The sequence below is a fragment of the Uranotaenia lowii genome, chromosome 1, assembly GCF_029784155.1.
Source record: "Uranotaenia lowii strain MFRU-FL chromosome 1, ASM2978415v1, whole genome shotgun sequence".
NCBI classification, from domain to species: Eukaryota; Metazoa; Arthropoda; class Insecta; order Diptera; family Culicidae; genus Uranotaenia; species Uranotaenia lowii.
The window spans coordinates 177,576,116-177,600,722 of NC_073691.1; the positions used below are offsets into that span (position 1 = coordinate 177,576,116).

At 34.9% G+C, this 24,607-nt stretch overlaps 2 protein-coding genes across 5 annotated transcripts in view; one reads left to right on the forward strand and one right to left on the reverse strand.

The window, feature by feature from the left end:
- Positions 1-22,383, reverse strand: part of LOC129737734 (BTB/POZ domain-containing protein 6-B-like) — a 46,444-nt gene extending 24,061 nt beyond the window's left edge. The window contains exon 1 of one of the 3 annotated variants that reach the window (XM_055728893.1): positions 22,108-22,383. The gene's annotated coding sequence lies outside the window, so the exon portion shown is untranslated. Of the gene's footprint in view, positions 1-6,794; positions 7,140-14,206; positions 14,344-22,107 lie in introns of those variants that run through there. The other 2 variants (XM_055728907.1, XM_055728900.1) reach the window with 2 other exon arrangements.
- LOC129737767 (transcription factor IIIB 90 kDa subunit) overlaps positions 1-24,607 on the forward strand; it is a 67,542-nt gene that overhangs the window by 26,654 nt on the left and 16,281 nt on the right. The gene's annotated exons all lie outside the window — the stretch shown is intronic.

A 24,607-nucleotide genomic window follows, 5' to 3' on the forward strand; every position in this document is an offset into this window, starting at 1 on the left:
CTTTAGTTAGTTTTGTTAAATTACAAGGACATAAGAACAAGGATAAGAAGAAACCACTATTTGTTTTATTTTGTCAATTAATTTTACGGCCTGTGAAGTTGGATTAGGGAAATAAGATTTCGAGGAAGAATGACCTTAACGGGTTAAACACCTATCAAAAAAGAAAAAAAAAGGAAATAAGATGTTTGAAAATTTTAGCTTATTGGCAGATTTTGTATATTACCCCTAGATTTAAAATATAGGGCTTCAAAGATCGTAAACTAATAATTTTTTAATAAGATTAGTCTTTTCTCATTGATGAACAAAAAACTTATACCCTATACATTAAAGTTTCAGATTTATCCTACAGTTTTGGGTTCAAAGGTTATAACACTTAAATTCTACAATTTTAAGGGAATGTCGTAGGAGAATTTATATCTGGCATCAAGGGAGGATGATTCTGAGATTTTAACGTTAAAGTTTTTTTTTTGTTTTTTTATCTTTCTTTTTTAGATTCTTTTATGCTCATAAAAGTTTTAAAAGTAAAATGTCTATAACTTGAGAATAAACTTCCATGAACGCTGATGTTTCCTTGAAAAGCGCACATTTGACTAGCATCTTATTGTCATATACTAGCATTCCAAAACGACAAACTCATAGAAAAAGTACTGTGTATTCCATGACCAAGATTCGATCTCGTGACCATTGGCATTGCAGACCTGAACAGTATCCACTGTACCACGGCTGCTGGTACGGAAGCCTAATTTAAAACTTGTTTTCGAAATATGTAGTTGGTTATTGCTTCAAAGTCTTGTCAGTTTGAATACCTTAGTAATAATTTCCAGTGTTGCCAAAAATACTAAATGTTTTTTAATGTTCTACAACAAAAAATTTTTCAAGGATGGTACATGGTGATTTTTTCTCCTTCTCGTAAACAGTAATGCAGCTGAGGAGATAAATGAAAACGGAGACTGGGAGAGACACTACAAAAGAAACATAGTAACATAGGATTGAAAAATACTAACATATTGGTTCAAGTGGAAAAGGAAAATCAACAGTAAGCCACCCATCGATTACAGCATTTAAGAAAAGTAGAAAATAATTATTGAAAAGGCTGATGTGTGCGAGTTTTGACAGCTGTGAGGTTGGATTAAAAAAAAGAATGAAACCTGCATAACATAGAAAGGAAGCACTAATAGCGCAAAAAGGAGGTATCAAACTGCATATTTAGAGGAAATGAGTCGCGCACACCTTCATCGCGGGCATCAAAGCAAAAGGTTATTAATAATTCATCTGGGAGTTTTGAAAACTGACCAGGTATAGCCTTGCCCAGTTGTTGCAGAACTGCAACTGGGTCGGTCATTATAAACCAAACGGTTTAGCAGGGCAGGGGAAAAAGGAAAATTGTTTTCCAATTTTTGCAGGTCAAATGTTCATACGAAAGGATGTGAAACATTCGTCAAGGATTGAGACTGAAATAATAGTGAAGGTCTATCAGGAGAAATTCGATTGAAAGTTTAAACTGAACAACAGTTTTTCTGGTTTTAGAAATTTTCGAGTTTCGAATTTCTACAATTTAGATATTTAAAATGATAATAATATTTACGTCAAATTAAAAAAAAAAAAATTACCCTTGGAACCTAATGATAATTTCCAACAAACATGTTAGTGTTTAGAACTGTCCGACATCCACTTGACCCACTTGACAGTGCGATGCACTCGGATCGTAGAACAGTAGAAAACAAAACAACTCCGTGCTTGGCAAATAATTTAACAGCCAAGCACATTAATAACCAAGCCGTGTAGCCAGTCTGAATCGGCGGTTCATTCCGAGTAAAAAAAACAACCGATTACAGGCCACTTAAACCGTGCAACCTTCATCATACGTGTCGCAAACATTCATACCCATTCGCTACCCCTAACTTCCCCATATCGTCGTTGGAGCTTCTTCATGAACATTTTTACAAGAAGTGGGTGCAGGTAAACAAAAATTAACTGAATCCATGTCAATTCTCTTATTATAATATCCAAGAATTGATAAGAAGGGTTTCGAATTCGAACTATATGGGAAAAGTTGGTAGCAGGGGTTCGGGTTTTGGTTTTAATTCCCTTAAAGAATGTTTGGTTGAATGAGATCGATAGTTCACTGGCCAAAGTTAAGCATGATGAATTCTAAACTGTTGTTGTTGGAAACCTTCTTAGTAGAAAACCTAACAAACGAGGGACACAGTCGAGTGGTACTTCCATGATGATCCATCACTTGAATGTTTAGCTGCGGTTATTATTGTTTTCAGTTTTCTGTAGACGATGAGCTCATTCGATTTGTGGAACGGCTGCCTGTTTGTTTTGGAATGGTAGAATATGTGGTTTTAATATGTGAGGATAGTTCAATTTTTTCTCTACTCTCTACTTTTCTCTACCTAAAATTGGTACTAAAATCTACGAATTTAAGCCTTATGATATTGAGTGCCATAAGATGTCATATTGATCAATCATTCGTTAAATTAACTTTCAATAAAAATGTCTGACATTTCGGACCATTTGGGTAACCTTCCTCAAAGCGATTGGAAGTTTTTTTTAAATATTTATTTATTATTTTCTTCCTTGAAATCATTTAACAATAAAGTCACGAGTCAAAATCATCTAGAGCAAAGACTTAAGAGTCATGAATCAAGAGTTAAAAATCAAATTCAACTGTCAGAAAAACAAGAAAAAAAAATTAGTTACAGAATCAAGAGTCAAGTTCCACGGCTCAAGATCTCCTATTTTAAAGAAAAACACATTGTTGATCTATTCATTTCTCTGATGTTTGATTGGACCTTACATGTTGTTCGATTAGAATCAGCTGTTGATAAGCTGTGTTGTTGATTGCTAAAATGATTTGACAATGTTATAGAGGTTTTTTGTGAATTGATTAAAAAATGATCTGAAAATTTTTGGTCCAAATCGCAAAAAAAAGCTTGGAACAGCCTGGAAAACTAATTAAAAAAATGATCATGAATTTTGGTACAAATCTAAAAGAAAAGGAACGGCATTTTCAAAAATCTTCTCAAATTTCGGTTGAAATTGCGGAAAAACGATTCAATTGCCAGAAAAATCATCTTCAATAAATTATCCCAAATTTGGGTCCAAATTTCAAAATAACGCTTAAAATGGTCAGTGAACCATTTTTTAAAAAATGATTCCAGATTTTACTCCAAACCGTGGAAAACTTTCAGAACGGCTAAAAAACGCATTCAAAATGATCTCAAAATTTGCATGGTTAGTTCATTGGGCAAAAGCTTCTCGAGACCAGTCCATCCTAACCCTCTGGATGTCGTAAGATCCTTTTCTTACGAACCCACTCCCTTAACCTTCCCATGCCGTTCGCAAAATATCCGTTTCGGGGAAATTTGAGTTGTAGTTTGATTTCGTTCTGCTGGCTGTAAATGTTAACCGATTTTGATGATATTATATTCATTGTGTAGGTAGTTTGTTCTTATTACTCAAAATTTTAAAATAAAATCGATATGTATTACCAAGTTATCAGAAACTGGTTCAGAAAGTAAAAAGTCCGAAAAATCAATTTTATTTTTAAAATGCTCATAACTTTTGACAGCTTTTCTGTATTTAAGTGTTTCATTGATGTTTGAAATCGTCAAGAATCCATCTATCCGACAGTTTATAGATATGTTGGGGTCCAATGAAAGTTTAGACTGCTATCTCAGATCTTCCGGTAGAAAAAAATCTATTTAAAAAAAAACGATATCCAATTTTTGCTTTGCTTAGCTGTATTTCATTTCCCAATGAACCGATTTTCAAAACTCAAATTTCAATTTTCATTATTTTCATAGAACATACTTGGTCTGTCAAAATTCCCAGTTCTTCAGTATACTGAAATGATGATAAAGAGGTTTGAAATGTGCGCTTCGGGTCATATTGACCCGAACGGCATGGGAAGGTTAAACGTCTCATACGGAAGTTATTCAACGGATTTGTTGCTGAACCCTTAGGCACAACTGCGGAACGACCGTGCGCCCAAGGTGGCTCCCATACATACATACATTTCGGTCCAAATCTAAAAAGCTTGGAACGGCTAGTAAAGACATTTTAAAAAATATTCCCAGATTTCGATTTAAATCGCGGAAACACGCCTAAAACGGGCAATAAATTTTTTCTATGAAAAGATTACAAATGTTGATTCAAAACGCCCTAATTACGAAAAAAACGCAGTTAAATCATTATCAATTCATAAAAATTAAAAAAAAAGATCAAATATAAGTGAGAGTGATATGGAAAAATGATCCTTAGACGTCCGTTAAGATTCTTATAGTAAATCGTTTTAATGAACGGAGTTTCGCAATGAGATGGCTAATTTTGAACAAAATGTTCTACAATTAATAAATCCTCAGTTTAATTTATTCCTGTTTGGATCCTGAATCTACAGAGGCACAGAAGAAAATCCATGCATGGTTGAATCAGCCATATTATGTAACGTTAAACTAACGATGCGCTCTTTTCGTTTCACACATTACCTTCAGTTTTAGATCCAACTAAGTTGACGGGTCTGAACAAGATAGTAATGGCGTAATGTTCTAGACGGCGCACTGATCGGTAATTTTTCGAGCAACTCTATGCTATCTATGCTGCTCATTGAAAGATCATAAATAAAAAAAACTTTGTAAAAGAATTTGCTCGCTGCTCGCATGGCGGTAAGTTGACAAGATCGTTCCAACGTAGCGTTCGAAGTGCGTAACGTAAAAAGCTATCGTTTTGCAGTACACAACACTCTAGCGGACATGTTATCGTTTTGAAAATTTTCAGGTCGTCAGCGTATAGCAGTTTCGATGAGTGTATTAGAGAGCATAAGTCGTTTATGAAGAGAACAAACAATAAGGGGCCAAGATGACTTCCTTGTGGCACACCGAGGGTATCTGAAAAGTTTCGGACACAACAGTGCCTATTTTAACGTACGCTGTTCTATTCATTAAGTACGATCTTATCCAGTTTGTGAGCCAAGTAGGAAGACCCATCTTCTTCAATTTCTCTACTAACAGTTCATGTTGAACTCTATCGAACGCTTTTGTGAAATCGATGTAGACTGCATCAACCTGTTGTTGTTTCTCTATTTTATTTATCAACATTGAAATATAACATATCAGGTTAGTCAAAGTTGTTCTTTTTTTTAAAAAACCGTGCTGATCAGGTGATAAAACATGTTGAACACTTTGATGAATTCTCTCGTGCATCAAACTTTCCATTAATTCCGAAATATAACTCAGTATTGATATACCTCTGAAGTTCTCGACATTTTGAAGGTCTCCTGATTTGTGTATCGGTGTGACGTAAGCTGATTTCCATGGATTCGAATGCAATTTTTAAGCATCCTGAAGGGTCGTTTTTCTCACCATTTGAGTCTAAACTGAGCCAAATCGATTCTATCAGAACAAAAATTAAAGTAAGACTTTGTGATTTTGGAAAAATTGGGAAAAAATAAAAATAAAAAAATCAATCGTATTAATCGTAAGCTTTGGCTGCGGTGGACGCGGTGTGTTGCAAAAATGAGAGCTTTTGATCAAACGTTATTCTGAGGTCTTTAATGAAGGTTACTCTTTCGAGAATGTGTGAATGCGTAAGACTTCCCAAAGATGATCATAAATAGAAGGTTGATACAGCAACATCGATTTTCAAATCTTCGAAAAGTATTTGCCAGTTTATGTCTAATAACATTTGCATAACACGGTCGGTATCACAGTGCATAAAGTCTAGATTTAGTCTAGGCGAGCTAACGGGATCCGTAAGCTCGTCAGAAAAATAGTCGAGCAGTAAAATAGTAGGTGAGTTATTTTGTCGGTCTATCCACAGATAGAAGGTCTATAATTCTACCATTGGCGTTCGCAAGCGAAAAAATCTGAGTTTGATTCAACTAAGTTTACAGTACAGAATCAGATAACCATTCGCGTATTGACTATCGCTGATGGAATTAACAATCGCTAGTGTAGAGTGTAGATAGCAAATAAACGATAATTCTATTCCACCACTGAATACTGCGTTGAATACCTCATTTCAACAGGTTATGGGCCTAGATACGTCTGGATTGAAGGAAAGGGTTAGCAAGAAAGGGGTAGTGTCAAAACATGCGGTTAGACCAGCCCCTCTTCCACCGGGGATCAAGATTGGAAGGAGAAACTCGCTAAAAGAGTTCATCTTGCGATATTCAGCTACGCTGCGGTGTCTGCTGATTTCCGATAGTTGGATGAAGTTGTTAATGTTGCGGGAAGCTCGCCATCGACGATACTCTTCAACATTAGCAATCTGCGAATTGAGGGGGGTGTTGAAACTCACGTTTGGCAATTCGCGTATTGACGATCGCTGATGGAATTAACAATCGCTACTGTAGAGTGTAGCTAAATTTAAGGACCTTACTGAGATGACAAATAAACGATATCTCTATTCCACCAGCGTCGAATACTTCATGTCAACACATATTTATGGCTGAATTGGGACGTATTTTCACCGGTAGTTCCATTAACTTTTCTCCGTTAACTCGTCTGGTTTTAAATGGATTTGAATGAAACTTCTTCTCATCATTTGTACCGTAATTGAGTCAAATCGGTCAGACCAGTTATGGTCAATTTAGGCTCCAATGACCAGTTCTGGTGTTTTCTGATGATTTATTTCCAAAAAATTGTATAAGATCTTTCAACAAGCTTTTGAACTGAAAAAACTTTAACGTTTAAAAAAAAGTCAAAACTGAATCATTCCTATCGGCACTTTAAGTACATCCGTAGACAAAACAGCACACTTCTAAACTCAAACAGCAGAAACACACTTACAGCTTTCCTTCTCACTGATGATGATGGACTCTGCAAGCCGTGTCGATTGAAAACTGATTACCGATTCACGGATGTGTCGATGCCGAACGCGAACGCCTTCGAACGGAATTCTAACCGCAATCACTATAACATCCTCTGTCACTCTGGGAACAAACAGCTGACATATTGCGTTCCTGTGTTGTTTTTCCTGTTCCGTTGAATATCTCTCTAAATCTAATACCTAGCATGTAGGTATAACAAAAAAGTTTTATGATCGCTTCTTGGCGGCGCGACTAGTTTTGGGAGACACTCTTTTTTCAATAAAAACAACTATTGCTTCCTGTATATGTACACTAAATAGACAACCGGTTAGATCACAACGCTTTACCAGACTAACTCGTCTCGGTTCGAGTCCGGCCGATAGAAGTCTCGTGAGGTTCTGTCCGTCTGTCTGAGAGTTGAAGAATTTTAATATTTTAAAGCGAACCGAGAGAACTATTTTTTTTGCTCAATTTATTACCAATGATGATAACAACCAAATTCGGATGATTCGATTGATTTGAATCGGAGCATTTTTACTGTTGAGTCCGGGTGTCATCAGTGAAGAAGTTTTCTAATGGTTGCACACAGCTCAATCAAAGATATGTATCTGTAATCATCAATTTGTTGGCCTTCGATGTCGATCGTTGCAGTAAATGACAACCGAGCCACTACCTACTAATGGAAGTAGCGAGGTGCTGTTTCATCGAAGCTTTTTTTGTAGGAGCATGGGAAGCTATTTAATATTTTTGTACTCGGAGTGCAATTGTCTAGCGAAGTAAGTAAGTAGGTTAACGATTCATCCATCGGACGAAATGAATGCATCGAATGCGTTTTTCGCTTATTATACCCAAGTAATTGTTCGAGACTGTGTGTACCACCATATGTTGACGTATAACCTACCCAAAGCAAATCGTCATTTGGCAGGTAGAATGTCCAAACTCTATTATTTGCCATCAGTTTCATTAGGTTCAGGAATTTTTCTCATTTGGGTCGTCATAGTTTTTTTAAATTTTGATTGAGACTCATGTCGGCTCGGAAATCTTCCATTTTCATCGGTGTATCGCACAAAAGTAAGACGAAACAAACATACCTTGAATTTCATTCTATAAGAATAGCAGTGATAATTGTTTTTTTTTTTAACATTTCATTTGTGTAGCAGCGAGTGTCTCCCACATACCTGTCACTGCGGAATAGAATTATCACATCCATGTGGCATTTTTAGCTTTGGAAGATCAGCTTACAGAACTTGGAGGGCTTAGGCATATTTATCGTATCATTTTTGCCTCGATTTTCAGCAAATGAACCCGAGTTAATACACTTGACAGTGGATTGTAGCCTTTCTCACAGAGTGTAAATTGTATGTGGAAATATACAACAAAATATAGAAGACAAATGATAGATTCCTTCCCTCTGAATCATATAAATTTGATTACAAAAATTCAAACGCGAAAATTCCAATATCAATATAAAAAACCTGATTTTATCAATCTTGTCAATTTTGTCAATTTTGTAGATAATGTCAATTTATTCAATTTTGTCAAATTCCCAAAACTTGTACATATTGCCAATTTTGTCAGTTTTGTCAATTTTGTCAATTTTATCAATGTTGTCAATTTAGTCAATCTTGTCAATTTTGTCAATTCATTTAATTTTGTAATTTTTTTCTATTTTGTCAATTTTGTAAATTTTGTAAATTTTTTCGGTTTGGTCTATCTTGTCAATTTGGTAAATTTTGTCGATCTTGTCAATTTTGTAATTTTTTCAATTTTTTCAGTTTTATTAATTTTGTCAATTATGTCATTTTTTCAGTTTTGTCAATTTTGTCAGTTTTGTCAATTTTGTCAGTTTTGTCAATTTTGTCAGTTTTGTCAATTTTATCAATTTATTAAATTTTGTGAATTTTGTCAATTTTGCCAATTTTGTCAATTTTCAATTTATTCAATTTAGTCATTTTTGTCAATTTTGTCAATTTTTTCTATCTTGTCAATTTTTTCAGTTTTGTTGTCCATTTTGTCAATTTTGTCAACTTCGTCAATTTTGTCAATCTTGTAAATTTTGTAAATTTTTTAAACTTTTTTAATTTTTTTCAGTTTTGTAAATTTTGTCAATTTTGTCTTTTTTTCAGTTTTGTCAATTTTGTAAATTTTGTCAGTTTTGTCAATTTTGTCAATTCATTTAATTTTGTAAATGTTGTCAATTTTGCCAATTTTCAATGTTGTCGATTTTGACAATTTATTTAATTTTGTGAATTTTGTCAATTTTTTTCAGTTTTGTCAATTTTGTCAATCTTGTGAGTTTTGTCAATTTATTTAATTTTGTCAATATCAAAAATTTGGCAAATATGTCGGTTTGGTCTATCTTGTCAATTTGGTAAATTTTGTCAATCTTGTCAATTTTGTAATTTTTTCAATTTTTTCAGTTTTATTAATTTTGTCAATTATGTCATTTTTTCAATTTTGTCATTTTTGTCAATTTTGTCAGTTTTGACAATTTTGTCAGTTTTGTCAGTTTCGCCAGTTTTGTCAATTTTGGCAATTTTTTTCAGTTTTGTCAATTTTGTAAATTTTGTCAGTTTTCTCAATTTTGTCAATTTATTAAATTTTGTTAATGTTGTCAATTTTGCCAATTTTCAATGTTGTCAATTTTGACAATTTATTTAATTTTGTGAATTTTGTCAATTTTTTTCAGTTTTGTCAATCTTGTCAGTTTTGTCAATTTATTCAATTTTGTCAATTTTGTAAATTTGGCAAATTTTGTCAATTTGTCAATTTAGTTAATTTTGTCAATTTTGTCAATTTTGACAATTTTGTCAGTTTTGTCAGTTTCGCCAGTTCTGTCAATTTTGGCAATTTTGGCAATTGTGTCAGTTTCGTCAGTTTTGTCAATTTCGTCAATTTTGTCAGTTTTGTCAATTTTGTCAATGTTGTCAATTTTGTCGATTTTGTCTATTTTGTCGTTTTTTCTACCATGACAAGGTCAATTTTTTCAATTTTGTCAGTTTTGTCAATTTTGTCAACTTCGTAAATTTTGGCAATGTTGTCAATTTTGTCAATTTCGTGAATTTTGTCAATTTTATCAATTTTGTCAATTTCGTCAGTTTTGGCAATTTTGGCAATTTTTTTCTATTTTGTCAATGTTGTCAATTTTTTCAATTTCGTCAGTTTTGTCATTTTTTTCAATTTTGTCAATTTGTTCGGTTTTGTCTACCTTTTGACCACTTTAATTTTGTCAATCTTGTCAATGTTGACAATTTTGTATTTTTTTTTCAAATAATTTTGTATTTGGTCATCCTGGCCAAAATTGTGAATTCGGACTGTTAAAATAAATAATAAATAATAATTAATAAATAAAAATATAATAATAATAAATAAATAATAATCATAATAAATAAATAATAATAATAATAATAATAAACATCAGGGCTAAGCTTCTCCCAAGTTCAAAAACTCATTGTATGTTTTCCATTGAAAACGGATATTTTTTCCAGATGTGTAAATAAACCGCGATAATTGCGAAAACTGTACAAAGAACGTGTTGATTTCTAAAAAAAAATCGTACAAGATTGGCCTCGATTACTTTAAAATTCTCAAATCAAAATGTGTTTTTCTGCACTATTTGAAAAATGTAGACGAACTGAGGGTATAAACAGTCATAACTCTATTTTCCAAATGCCTGCATTCGATTCCTTCGGAAAAAATCACACAAAATAGGTGTCATTTGGTTTAAAATTTTCAAGTTCAAATCTGCTTTTCCCTGGATTATCTCCAAAATATATGGGATTTATGGTAATTAAGGCATTATATCTCCATTAGTGAGCTCGTGTGGCATTTGAAAATATGTCTAATAGGGTGGCCCAAAATTGTACTATGTCTGGGATTTTGGGGGCTCAAGCTTCAAATGATAGCTTAGGGTGTAAGAAACAATATTTCATATGGCGGCGATTCAGAAAAATGATGTTTAGAGGTCGCACTGATTCGATTTTTGGAAAAAGGCCATTTTTTTTCGTCATTTTGTCCTAATAACATTTTCAGATCTTGAAAAAGTATTAAACATGTGTCTCTAATATTTTTAAAATTTTCTTTATAATGTAAGTTTTAAACTAAAAATTTATTGGGACTGTTTTGGACTCTCAATTTGTTTGTATGGTTTTTTAAATTACGCATTACTATGAATTTTTGTAAAAAAAAATAATTTAAATAAACAAAAAAGTGTACATTGGATTATGATTTTTAATCAATATTGAATTCAAAATATGCGCGACGTTATGATGTGCAACTTTGCAGAAGAAAGTGTAAGCTATGACTTGTCGTTTCAAAGTTATTCAAGTTTCACTGTGGAAAAAAGTCACAATTTTTAAATATTTGCTAAGAATTGCTATATATTATGATGTGGATGAGTTTCGAGCAATGTAAGAACCAAATAAACTCCTGATATCAATTTTTTTCATTCTTTTATCGATCCTTAAATCACCAGAAAGAAACATTCCAAGTTTCTAGATTTTTTATTGATTGAAGGTCGAGTTACCCATACTTGGGTGACGGTTTGGAGAATGTGTTATGGCTACAATCACTAAATAAATTTAAAATAAAAATCTAGAAACTAGTCATGGTTGTTTCTGCTAATTGAAGGATCGATAAAAGGATGAAAAAGTTTTATATCAGAAGTTTAGATTGCTCGAAATTCATCCACATCATAATATAAAGCAATTCTTAGCAAAAATTTAAAAATTGTGACTTTTTTCCACAGTGAAACTTGAATTACTTTGAAACGACAAGTCATAGCTTACACTTTCTTCTGCAAAGTTGCACATCATAATGTTGCGCAACTTTTGAATATAATGTTGATTGAAAATGTAAATCCAAAGTACACTTTTTTTTTAATTGTATTTTTTTTTACAAAAATACATAGTATTGCGTAACTTAAAAAATCATACATACAAATTGAGAGTCCAAAACAGTCCCAATAAATTTTTAGTTTAAAACTTACATTATAAAGAAAATTAAAAAAAATATTAGAGACACATGTTTGATACTTTTTCAAGATCTGAAAATGTTATTAGGACAAAATGACGAAAAAATGGCCTTTTTCCAAAAATCGAATCTGTGCGACCTCTAAACATCATTTTTCTGAGTCGCCGCCATATGAAATATTGTTTCTTACACCCTAAGCTATCATTTGAAGCTTGAGCCCCCAAAATCACAGACATAGTACAATTTTGGGCCACCCTAATGTCTAATCAATTCTTCGAAAAAAAATCATTAAAGGTAAGTATTTTCTATAGCTTTTGTTCGTGTTGGAGGGAAGGTATTGAATTTCTTCGCAGTTTATACACTTTTTGGTCGTTGTTCATTGGAGTATGTACATTTTGTCGTGCGTCGGTAAAATAAAACTGTCACTTTTGGAAGCTTTCATCCAAAAGTCGTTAGTCGGTTCGTTTCGTTCACTCATATGTACTGTACATTAAGGTGGTAATGGATGTATGGGAAAAAAATCATCTTCGAATTTTGGATACCGACCATATACACTCTGGAGATTGGCCCAAAAAATCGACCTGTGCAAAATTTCAGCTCAATTGGACTTGATTTATGGGTGCCTCAAAGCGCCCTCAAAAACGTCAAAGGAAGAATCAAAATAAATCGGAAAAATCGAAATTTTTATTTAGATGCCAAACGACTTAAAAATGCATAAAACGTCGAATTCTGGTGAAAAAAGTGGTTTTTTGGGACTGTCGATTTTTGATCAAACAATTTTTTTTAGATAACACTAGATCTCGACGTCTCATGCATTTCTAAGTCATTTGGCATCAAAATTAAAATTTCGATTTTCCGAAATACCATTGTTGTCCCGCCTTTGGTGATTTTTGAAATTTTTAAGTCGATTTTTGACAAAAAAAACAGATGTCAACGTTTTATGCATTTTTAAGTCATTTATTATCGACATTAAAATTTCGATTTTTCCGATTCCCTTTAGTGATTTTTGAGGGTAAGAAAACAGAAACTTTGAGCGCTTCGACGGATCTCTAAATCAAGTGTGATTAAGCCAAGATTTAGCACTGGTCAGTTTTTTGGGCCAATTTATTAAATGTAAATATCCGGAGTTAGGCTGGAAAATATGAAGTCTAATCTCGACCAAAGAGTGCAGATCGACAACTGGCTCACATTTGCAGAACATGTCGCGCTTACTTCTGCAAAAGGATTTATATGGTCGGTTTTCGAAATTCGGCATGACGAATTTGGCTGCGACCAAATGTACATTTTACCCAAAGCAGCTCGGGAACCAGATTTTCCAAGGCCTCCAACAATTTTAGAATTAAGAAAAGATTTATCTTAACAGTGAGTATAGTAATAAGGAGTACTCTAACTCATTTGAGAGAGTTCCTTCCCTTGACGAGGTCTCTGTCGTAGCTTCAAGCTTCAATCTCCAACGAAGAGATGGACCAGCTCTAGACTGAAATTTTCTATAATAAAAACATAAAAAGATTGTATTGAAGGTTAGATATTTAGTCCACTACAATAAAGTTTCTTCGTAGAATATGTAAAAGTTCCAACCAAAAATAACTTTTTATTCCAATGAAAGTTCCCAAAGCCTTTTTTGCTGTGTACCTAAAGCCTTTCTTGCTATCGATCGACAGACCAGAAGGTATGTAAAGCTGAAGTGGGCAATCGAATGCATGAATGAGGTAACGAGCAATGAGACGCTCGCTGCCGCGATCGGTACCTACTCGTTGTTGACCATGTGCGGTTGATTGCGGACCAAAAAGCGCGGCGCCCCGGTCGTTACGGAGAGCTATAACCTATAAGTGGTGAATTTAAATTTTCTAGAAACTTCCACGTCGAGAATTTAATGCCCCCTTGCTGGCGTCGAGTGAAGTTGCATCGAATGGCGGAGTACTTACTTACATTAGCGGCTAACCGCTTTTTTGAGGGTCAATGTTAACTTGGGGTAGGTGTTGTTGGGTAATGAAAAATTGTGCCCCGTCATGAACGACGGCGCGGAACTTTAACTTGAACTACTTGCCAGGGACTGTGTCACCTTTTTTTAAATATTTTATCAATAAATCACGCGATCACTTCCACCGGAGATCAAATGTTGTTTTTTCCGTTTTCACTTTTAGTGCCAATTTTTTGCCAATTCATTCACAAAATCGGCAATACTGTTGCTCACTTTTCTTCGACCTTCACCCATCAGCAACACATGTGGCCAGCATGCGAGATTGATTTATTAATTTCTGTGGTATTTTGTTTTGATTCCACTAGTTCTGGTAGCAAAACCGTTCGCTCTCTGTGATCACACGCCCGAATTTTAAAATGATTCAACCCAATGGGAGAGCGCTCAATTTATTACCTTCTGTCTTTTTGTTGTTATTTTTAGTATTCATCCGGCATACCAACCTTAACCGAGTTTCGTGTTGTTTTACTTTTGTTCCGAACGATCCCCTCAAGTCCGCGATCTGATAACTTGATGAAACCCGTTTTTCGCGAATAACGCCAAGTTCATTACTATTCCAGTGATGATGGATTTGAACTTTGCGCTCGGGGTAATTGTGGGAAAAAGCCGGAATCGAACAAATCAACGGAAAACGAACCCGCGTGTCCTACGACACCCGAAGTATACCAACTACTGACCCGGGCAGCTCAATTGTCTTAGCTCCAAGTTAGTCACCAAACGAGCTGCGGCATTCTTCCTTCCTCAATCCAAGAAGAGTCTACCGTCCCTGTTCATGCAGGTTTTAATGTTTTTGGCCAAATAGCACCGGTTTGTTTAAAGACATTTGCCCATTCTCCGTTGTGGTAGTCCGGATGGAGAGGCAGCAAGAAGTCGTCTGCGCCTATCCCGAATGAAGAGTTTTCTGGTGAAAAAGTCGATCGAGTCCACGCCAGCGCGCCAGAGAAGAGCAGCAGCAAAACCGGTTTCCCCAGGTTTGGTAACTCTTATTTTTTGCCAAGAATTTTATCCGAATAAACTCCGTGTGTAGTTTCCATCAATGCTTCTATTCTTCCACTCGGGACGAGTACGAGTGTAGGTAAATAGCCGGGGAACAGTGTGTTGCCTAATTTATAGGTCCCTCAGTAAACGCTGATTAGTACTGAGCGTTCATTGTATTACCGCAAAGACTGACCTTATTTTTGAACTCCTCTTATACCATTTTCATTACCGCAAGAAAAACCTCACTCACTCATTCGCTTATTCAATTATTCACTAACTTACTCGTTGACCACTCATCATTCACTTGTTCACTTATTCGCTCACTCACTCAACCACTGAGTCACCGTCAGTTGAGGTTAGTTAGTGCGCGAGTGTTCTGATTCGGCGGGTTGTTCAAAACCGAACCTTCGTAGCCGAAACGTGGTCCTTGAGGTAATATTTGGGCTACTAGTGCGTTCCACTGCAATATTCATAAACAAATCCTCCCACAGCATATACCCTTTGTAGGCTATCCTCCTAGCGCCTTGAGGTCAACTGTTCCCCTCGTAACGTGATACAATGATCGTGCGTAGGATGCTCCACCTTCGGGGAGTATCTGAGTAGTGCGGTTCCCAACGATCGAAGCTGCGGGGATAAGATTTTACCTTCTTCACAGTGGAAATCGTTGGGGAAGGGTTATTCCACGATCGGGGAATACCCACGGGTAGAGTGGCTCACGACGCCGCACAGTGCGGTGATCCCATAGAGCAGATGGACAAAAGTCGTAAAAAGTTTTAATTCGATAAAATATTTGTTTAAATGCTCAATTATTGAAAGTACGTCAGAAAAACTGTGTTTTGAAGGTTTCGTCTCAATTTTGATTTTTTTAGCCTTAAAATCCATGTCTCAAAAAAACCCATATTTTGAAGATTTCCAATCTTTCTTATAAATGATCCTTTGTATCTGTCGAATATTTGCATTCTTGAACGATTATGATTGGTAATAATAATGTTACACATAGAAAATAACTGAATAAAACAATTTCCTTTTCAAGCGAATATGAAATTCACGGGAACTTGGCCTATGTATGCTCTATCTTAGGTAAAAATGTTTTAAAATTCAAACCACAAAGCTTCATATAATTTTTCAATTAGATTTCAAAGCCACAACCATATCAAAAATCCATGTTTGTTCAAAATCTTTTTTATAATATAACACTGATAAGTTCAAGAAGAAAAATTCACTTGATATCGGTTTCCGTTTTACCACAGCGGTTCTTTTTCGAAAAATATTCATTCTTGTGGTGTAAAAATGACCCTTTGTAAATTGCTCATATCACTGTTAGCGCAAAAAAACGCAATTCAGCAAGCATAGTGGATGCTCAGGATGAAATTCCCTAGCATTTGAATATAAAATGGTAGTGACGTCTTGTGACGCGAATTTGTTTTGACTAGCTGAAGTTGAGCAATTTTTGTTGTTGAAAATTACAAAAATAATGTTAAATTCAGAGGTAGCTGTAAAGACCAAAAACGAATTTTTCTCACTCAAAAAACACAATACGAGACGCGTTGAGTTTAAATCTTCAACTTGTAGAACGAAGAATTTGAATTTGCTGCGAAACTTGTCAACGGTAAACAAAAGTTTCAAAAAAACTGTATGTTTTCGAAAAAAAAAATTTTTTCTTGCCTTCTTAATGCATCCACTTTGAACCAATGCTGCGCGTGTAGGAAGCAAAATTATGTCAAAAGCATGTTCGGTCATGAAACTCCAACCTCTTTCCAATCGATTGGTAAAGTTGAATTTAAGGTTTGATAAACTAAAATTTTTGACTTTTGTCCACTGGTCACCGCACTGTGCGCCGGGTATGTCGTTTGAGTCGGAGTAGGATGACGTCTTCCAAGGGAATCATCCGAGTAGTTGCGTTAAGTCCCGCGCGTGTGCTCTGACAGGTTCGAGTCTAGGATAAGCTGCTCTCGATCGGCGCACGACGGGTATAAAGGTGGTAAACCTCGAATCCTGGAGATAAGAGGTCGGGCTTCGAGTTGTCAGGCCTCGAGTCTTCAGGAGGAGAGGTTTGTGTGGTCAACACCGAGTCTTTACGATAAGAGGTCGGGTCTCGAGTCGCAAGAGGAGAGATCATGTCTTTAATCAACAAGGGGAGGGGTATAAGTGGTTACCTTGAGTCATTATGAGGAGAGATCAGATCTCGAGTCGCTAGAGGAGAGATCGGTTCTTGAGTCGTATGTGTGCGTCAACCTCAAGCCGATGCGAGGAGGGGTCGGATCTCGAGTCGTAAGAGAAGAAATCATGTCTCGACTTGCGAAAACTAGGGTTTTTTGTTGGAATCTCGAGTCATTGCGAGGAGATGTCGGTTCTCAAGTCGTTATAGGAGAGTTTAGACTTCGAGTCGTAAGGATGAGAAGTTTTGCTGGAAGGTGTTTCGTCTATGAGTATTGCCTTGGAGCGCACTAGCGCGAATAGACCTCCCACTATTGAAGGATAGTGTGTTAAACAGTACGATTTGGGATCTAGGTTTGCGGCCCCAGGTGGAGTTTAGGGATTGGAGTTGAACTTTCAGTTCAAAAAAGGAATTTACCGTAGTATTGGGAAGTTACTTGATCCCGAAAAGGCGTTTTGAAATAAGTGTTAAAAAACATGTCAAAACATTAGATCGCCTCCGGCGGGATTCAATCCTAAAAAGAATCGCTCAAAGCCTAAGACATTCCATTTTAAGACGTTTCCAAATTGTTCAATGAGATTTTTAGAGAGGTCGACTGCATGATTTAATGAATTTTTTTTCGGCATATCAGTATTTATTTTCTTGAAACGATATTTTGATTGATCCTACGTTTCGATGTTGATTGGCATCTTCCTCAGGGAATTAATCTATCGTTCTGCGTGAAATTTTTTGGATAATGTAAAGCTTATTGTCCACTTTTTTCTTCTCTAATCCTCTCTATGTTTTTTAACTTACTGTGAAGAACATATGAATATAATCAATTGGTTTGAATTGAAACTACTCTATTTTATAAGAAACACACTTTTATGTTTCTCATATGATTTTTAGTGATCGAACTTTTAAAGCGGTATGATGTGTTTCACTTAAAAAAAAAATAGTTTCAAACCAATTAATTATACTCATATGTTCTGTCTGTTTGTCTGTCAGTCTGTCTTGTATCAATCATAAAAATGTGTGCGAAAGTAAAGCCTTTTAAAGCCTGACCTTAGTCAATTTATTTTGTCTATATATCACCTGAAAATATAAAGAGGTTCCTGAGATATTTGGATTTTGATAAGTGTTGTTATAGAACAACATATGAATTTAAAAGTAATGTAGGGGACGCGGGCCCCCTTTTCTCCAATTTGATCTCATTGAACTAAATTTGAGGTATTTTGAAAAATTTCAAAATTGGATAAGAAATTTATATTGTTTAACTAATTTTCTATTAAAGCTTATTTCGATATTTTTTGCGAGAAAACGTTGATAAAACGGTGATTTTCGTATTTTGTATACCAGAAAGGTAAAAAAATACTTATGAGCTCATTTAAGGAATCTCTCGTTACAAATGCCATTTATAAAATGAATAAAATTAACTTTTTGTTGAATAGAAGAAAATTTTAAGAAACTTTTCAATCCTGTATTTTTTCTTAGCTTTTTCATATCAGTACAAGCTAATCACAAAGAAATTTTAATGATTCTATTTTTGCAACTATTCGTTCGAAAAACACAAATTTGAGATATCTTTTTGATTATAGAATTGCTTTGAAGTTAACACCGATTTTCAACCTCTGTTTTTTTTAAATTATTTTATTATATTTTCCAGAATAGTGATTCGAAAATATCGTGTTTTGATCAATTCTAAATTCATTTCTCATTGTAATTTGTGGTTCAAGAATTTCGTTTCTAAACCTTAATTTACTTCTGAAATAAAATAATGAAATATTTTTATTTTAAAACTTTATTTAATCGGAAACGAATGAAATGAAATTTTAATCATTTGTTGAGAAAAGTTAGAAATTTGCAACAAAGATGGTATGAAAAAAATGAAAAATAGATTTTTATTCCTTAATGGGGGGGGCTGGAGATTTTTAGAAATACCAAAAATGGTACAAAAAATATAAAAGCTGATTATGAGTGCTTTGGAAGTGTTGAAAAATTTGCGTTTTTTTTTTTTGGAAAAAACTGTAAAATGCAATTGAAAATAAAGGTTTTCATTAACTGATAAATTTTTTCGATGACTGCGAGTTAAATTTTGACTTCTGAGAAAAACATATATAAGTTTTCTTTTTGATATTTAACAGTTCTTCTGAAAAACTGGAATTTAACCAAATAACAAAAAAAAATCAAAGTGAATCTTAGGTATTCTTGAAAACGAAACGTTTTGCAGTCTTCTACAAAGTTGTTAAATAAATTAAAATTTTAAGTATCAAACTTTTAAAACGCCTTTCTGTGATTTCATGGATAGTTTGATCATTTTTATTTAAATTTTCTAAAAATTGTCCAATTCCTTTTTTACTAAATTAAGTTTGTGAAATTGTGAATTTTTTCACTTCATTTGCAATATCGGTCAAAAAACTCGAGTCGAGTAACTATATATTTTTTTATTGTTGTGACCAAAACAAGTTTTGTATCATGATCGATTTTATGGAAGCCTAAAATACAATTTAAAATCGACTGATGGGTTTTTGATAAAAATATAATGTTTCCATTGTTTTTCTTCTCGATATTTAAACAATAATTTATGTGTTTTTCCTAAATATGCCATATATTGCCCGGTTTTTATTGGAAAAAAAAATTCAAATCAACCATTTTCTAAAGCATTTTATCTCTGAAATTAGACAATCTCGGCAAAATCTGTATCCTTCATGAAAAAAAGGATAATAAATAGATTTATAATCAGTATTTAGCTGTAATGAAGGTTTATAAGTTTATCAACTGGAATTAAGTAAAATTATACGAGCCTCTGAACCAAATCTTGGGGTGATAGACAAAATCTGACGAAATATTCGAATTCATGAAGCCAAAATCTTTCGAAACAGTTATTGAAGGTGAATTGTTAGGTGAAAGCTTAAAGCTATGGCGTTTTGGGTAGAAGAAATTGAACAGATTTTAAAAAAAATGAGCTTGAGCTTATGTGTTGTGAACATTTTCACTACTTGTGTGGTTCTTCAATTTAAATACATCTTTTTAATTAAAATTGTCTAGTTAGATTGATTGTCTTTTCTATAGAAAAAGAATGGAGTTTTAGGCTGCTTTTTGTTCAAGTCAGAATTTTTAATTAAAAGTGTATCAAAAAAATTTTGAATTAAAAATTATTTTTTGTAGAGAAATGAATCCAACTTAGATGAAATTTCAGGGACTAGATAAGAGAAAATCGATGTTGAAAAACATGCGAAAAAAATTCGCCTTGTCTCCCGGTAGGACTTGAACCCACATCTTCCGCCTCTCCTGACTGAATGTTTGAGTCAAGACCCATCTCTGGGTCGCAGTTTAAAAATAGAAATAAGGCGGTGCCAAACACCGAAATTGGCTGGATATCCAAATACGGCAAACGCATCATTTCTCATCATAACTGACAACCCGTGCAGGATATGAGAAGGCAATGCAAATCTTGCCGTGCTTAAAAATGTCCAAACTTGATTCCAACTACCGTAAGATGAAATGATGGGAATAGAAATAGACCAAGAAAAATGATTATGATCACATGGGAGAACTATTCCCTTCATTCCGATAGACATCGACACTCAACCAGTATAATATTCATACGCCAGGATGGTCTCCTGTAGTAGAATGTTAATACATGGGCCCCGGAGAGGCGCAAGATGTGGGTTCAAGTACTACCGGGAGACAAGGCGAATTTTTTTCGCATGTTTTTCAACATCGATTTTCTCTTATCTAGTCCCTGAAATTTCATCTAAGTTGGATTCATTTCTCTACAAAAAAAAAGTTTCGCTGACTGAATGTTTGAGTCAAGACCCATCTCTGGGTCGCAGTTTAAAAATTAAAATGTATATAAAGGTTATCACAAGAAAAAAAAATCGCTTCATTCCTTTTAATTTTTCTATTAAAATCTTGTTTAACAGGCTATTGGAAAATTTCTCACCCCAATGGAAAATTTGACTGCAATTTGTTGGGGGTGCATTCCCACAGAGCGAAAAATTTTGAAAATTCAAGCGTATACTGACTAGGAATAGTTCAACATTTTTCGAGGGTCGCCTCAGAGTTATCCAATCAAAGCGAAATTTTGTACAGTTTGTTATCATAATAAGTAGGTCAATATTAAGGGGTGGCTAAAACTTAGTATATGTGTATTGGTTTGGGATTATTTTCGGCCCAGAGTATTATACTCTATATAACCACTTTCGTCCAATAGTATTTTTCAAAAGTGGTTATATAGAGTATAATACTCTGGGCCAAAAATAATCCCAACTTTGGCTTTGAAAATCCTCCATATAGTTAAGAGCCACCCTAAAAATCATATTTGTAATTTGAACACGGCATCATTTTTGCAACGCACTGTGTACCTTCACAGCGAAAGGGGGAAGCAAAGTTTACACGGTTCAACAACAACAGCGGGCCTCCTCTTTTTGCTGCTTCACCACATGTCGACGATCGGCTGCTGTATGTAGAACGGACGAACGATCTTTATTCATCGTGTGTAGATCGAGAAACAAACTGGGAGCAGTTTATGTAAGTTGTTGTTTTTTTTTTGCTCTTACAGCTCATCACATCAGTCTATATAAATAGCTCAAACAGCTTTTCTGGTTTGGATATAGAATGGAATTTATTTTAAACAGAACACATTCATCGCCAAATTGTTATGTTTTTTTCTTAATTTTTTCAAAATATTTCTAGTAATCTGGAGAGTAGCCCATTTGAATAATGATATCAAACTCTACTGAACCTACAGCTAAAAGGTTCGTCACCGATACCTGTTGCGACGAGTCGGAATTCTTTGTAACAGAACACGTTCTCAGGTGGATCGTATTTACAGCAGAAGACACAACCGTTCAAAACAGCTCGTATAAATATTTGCATACCGCTTCGGTTGCGATAAGACTTTTTTTCGCTTCAAAACTGTTTCGATCCTTTTTTTACGTACACATCCATTAGAATTGTCGAACTTAAAAACAAGGCCAGCGAAACTCTTCGATCCGCGGAGTTCCACCTCTATATCGGATAGACCGTTTCGCATCGCTGGCCCTAGATAGCACCTTAAGTAGAAACAATTCCTGACCGGCCGGTTCGGATATTGTGGTCGCACCTGTCCGGTGGATTCCAAATTTCACGGCCACTTAACACCTCACGACGATGCTGAGCTCATTAACAAACTGCCGCCCAATGCGAGAATTACAATAAAAGAAAAAAAAATCAAATCAATCATACCGTAGCCACTTCCGGAGTTCCGAGGTTTCTTCCTATTCGTTTGTTTATTCGTATAAGTCAACCGTTGCCGAAACTGAACCCAAAGAACCAATTACACGGAGGCGTGCGCGCGCGTCTCGCGAATCCAATTGCGTACCAAACGTAATAATCGACGCGCAACAGCACAATACAGCTGCAAGCAAACAGCGCACGCAATCACATTTAAGCTTGAGAAGCGTGTAATTTTTCCGCGCCCGAATATTCGCTGTAGTGCTAGCTACTACTTAAATTGAACTGCTAGGAACGCCCGCCGATCGATGAATGAAACGCTTCTGTGTGACTTAGCAAGTGAGCTCAGCACAAAGCACCTTTTTGGCTTAGAATATGCGCGCGCCCGCCCGTCGGATCAGAGCAAGTCTCACACCCGGGTGCTATATTACTTCTCCCGCCATCTACTAGAAGTTCGTTCGAAGAGCTAGGCAACAGACTAGAAAGAAAACAACACACACATTTCGCATCAAACAACCGCATAAACGATAAAATTACGGCGGCTGGTGGCAGTTGTTGAATCGACCACGTCATAGTTGCACTTTTTTTTAACAATCTCTCGCACCATGCATCGCGCAAACCTGTTGAACTGTGGTGATGATCGGATCGGATCGGTGGTGCTAAATTTTGTAGGGTAATGAAACCCAGCTTGGCATGGAACCTGATGTTAGAAATTCTAATATGAACGTTGCTTTTCAAAACAACTTTATCGGGACAAATAAATGTCGAAAATTTTATTCCTGTTCGTGCATTGTTTGATGAAATTAACGTCCTAAAGTTTGATTTTGGAAAAAGGAAACAGGATCAGATATGAGACTCGAAATAGCCTCCTCACTTGGTGTCATAATTGGTAAAGGAGATGCCTGCAAATGGATTAAATAGCTGTACTGAAATTGGCATGCGACAACGGGATTGTTGAACGATGGAATCAATTGTCGCTCTTAAGTTGACAACTTTTTTTTTCTTTCGCTGAAAGGATTGTTTGTAGTGATGCTTAATATTTTTTGTCAAGGAAGAAGCATGTTCGAATTTTGGTTTTGAAAAGAGCAATGAGGAAAATTGCATATTAAGTTGGTCCAAAACTAGGCTATGTTTTATCATGCCAAATTCAAGCTTTTGTTAATTTTAAGGGGTCGCTCAACGAGCCCCAATTCATTCGGGGGTTCGATTACGGGTATTTGTCATTCTGGGGATAAATCATCCCGTAGGAATTATATTTTATTCATTTTACATGATTTCCAAAGCTATATAAATTTATTAAAAATCGGTTGACAGTCTAGAACTCCTTAGAAAGTTTTTTTGTCTAGGCTTCCAGGGAACGTCCATAAGACGTGAAATGGAAAATCTCATGAGTTCATTAGGGGTTTTGGGAGAAATTTTTTTTTCTGCATACGTCTGAAAAAAGTTGCAAGACAATAAACTTTCAATAGTGTCAAATTCACACTTTAGATTGGATAACTCACACATGAGAAATTACCCGACTTTTAGCTTAGCTTAGCTTGATTGACTACTCACATCCACCTAAAGTCATTGAACCCGAAATGCCACCTTAAACTATTACTGAATCTGATTTGATACTTTTGTGTTTGACTCAAGGTTGCGAAATCTCATGAGATTGAGATTTTTTTGAGTGAGAATTTCCCTTTTTGAATCTCAGTGTGATGCTAGGTAATCTCATCGTGAGTATCACAAACGGTTCTTGTCTTGAATGTCAACGCTTTCTCAGACTGAGAATCACGAGCAGAAAATCTACTTTTTGGAAGGCAGAGATGCCATGGAATAATATTTGTGCAAGCTCTTGAACAATGAAACAAGTTTTATAGTTCAGAAAAAGCTGAACATACCACGACTTTTTAAAAACTGTCAGTTATACTTGATGAATGTTAAAGGCCAGTTATACTTTTTAAACATTTTTATAGAAAACATACTATTAAAAGCTCAGTACAATCAGGTTGATGATAAGAATTGTTAATATTATTCAGTTAATATTTTATCGAGTGAGGTTCTTCCTTTTTGAATCTCAGTGTGAAACGTTAACGTTGATTGTGAATGAAAGTTTTGATTTTATAACATCTTTCTGAAGAATTCATTATCAGGATTCTTTCAATCTGATTATAATATTTATGTCTTAGTTTAATGAAAGTTTTACAGAATGAGCCAAAAATTTTTATGACCAAATATGTTGATGAGTCCCGCTCGTATTCAGAGGATTTAAGACATGCAAGTTATGAAATTGTATTTCCTACAGTAATGTACTTTTAAATCTCTTAAAAACGTTGATGCAAAGTTTTGCAATCATGGAAAAGAACCGCAAACATTGAAATGCTCAAGCTCAAAATTCTTTAAAATAACCCCAATGGCTTAATGTGCTTGCCAGAAAAAAACATCTCAAATCTTCTGGACATTACAAGAAACTATAAAAAAATATAGCAAAATCTGATTAGCTAAATATTTGATTATTATAAATATTAAC